This window comes from Mirounga leonina, unplaced genomic scaffold, assembly GCF_011800145.1.
Source record: "Mirounga leonina isolate KUSES-001 unplaced genomic scaffold, KU_Mleo_1.0 Mir_101562, whole genome shotgun sequence".
In the NCBI taxonomy this organism is placed as follows: Eukaryota; Metazoa; Chordata; class Mammalia; order Carnivora; family Phocidae; genus Mirounga; species Mirounga leonina.
In genome coordinates this window covers 3,524-4,303 of record NW_023270151.1, presented here as the reverse complement: position 1 = coordinate 4,303, position 780 = coordinate 3,524, and positions in this window count along the sequence as shown.

Sequence of the window (780 nt, the reverse complement as noted above, 5' to 3'; positions counted from 1 at the left end):
ATTCAAGGGAGAATAAGATAGAAGAAGGTTGGTCCTTGGATCCCCTAGCTCCTAATAATCATGAAATAATTTATGAGCTCTATTCTAAATCAGAGTATATGTTAACTTGATATTAGGGTTAGGGTCAGGGTCAAGCTGAATACATTAATTATGTACAGCTTTTTGTATGTCAATCATACCTCTATAAAGTGTATTTAAAAAAAAAAAGGAGAGAATAGAGTCACTCAAAGTACTGAGCACCTTTCCTGTCACAGTAAATATGTAACTAAACATAATTATTGCTTAACCTTGGCTGAGGACCGGGAGCTGGTCCTACAGGTACTTGGCAGGTAACATCTGTGGCCAGCTGCCCATCTCTTCCCCCGACACCCACACCCAGCTCAGCACATCCTCTGCTCTGCTCAAGGGCAGCCTAGAGAGACCAGGTCCAGGTGTGGCTCCCTCCTGTCAGGCATGGCTTCCTTCCGACAGGTAGAGAAGGTGGCCAGCTCACAGACACATGACATCTTCTTTTGGTTACTTGCTATCTGTGTCACCTTTTTGTCACCTGGTCATTAACATTTAGCTCCTGTGAGAACCTGAGTTTGCAGGTTTCTGTTCACATTTCAAAGTGTGCAGATATGTGTTGACTTTGTTCTCTGTCCCTGGGGAGGATATACAGGGTTAGGGTATGGGTTAGGGTACGGGTACAGGTTAGGGTACGGGTTAGGGTACAGGTTAGGGAACGGGTTAGGGTTAGGGTACGGGTTAGGGTTAGGGTACGGGTTAGGGTTAGGGTAC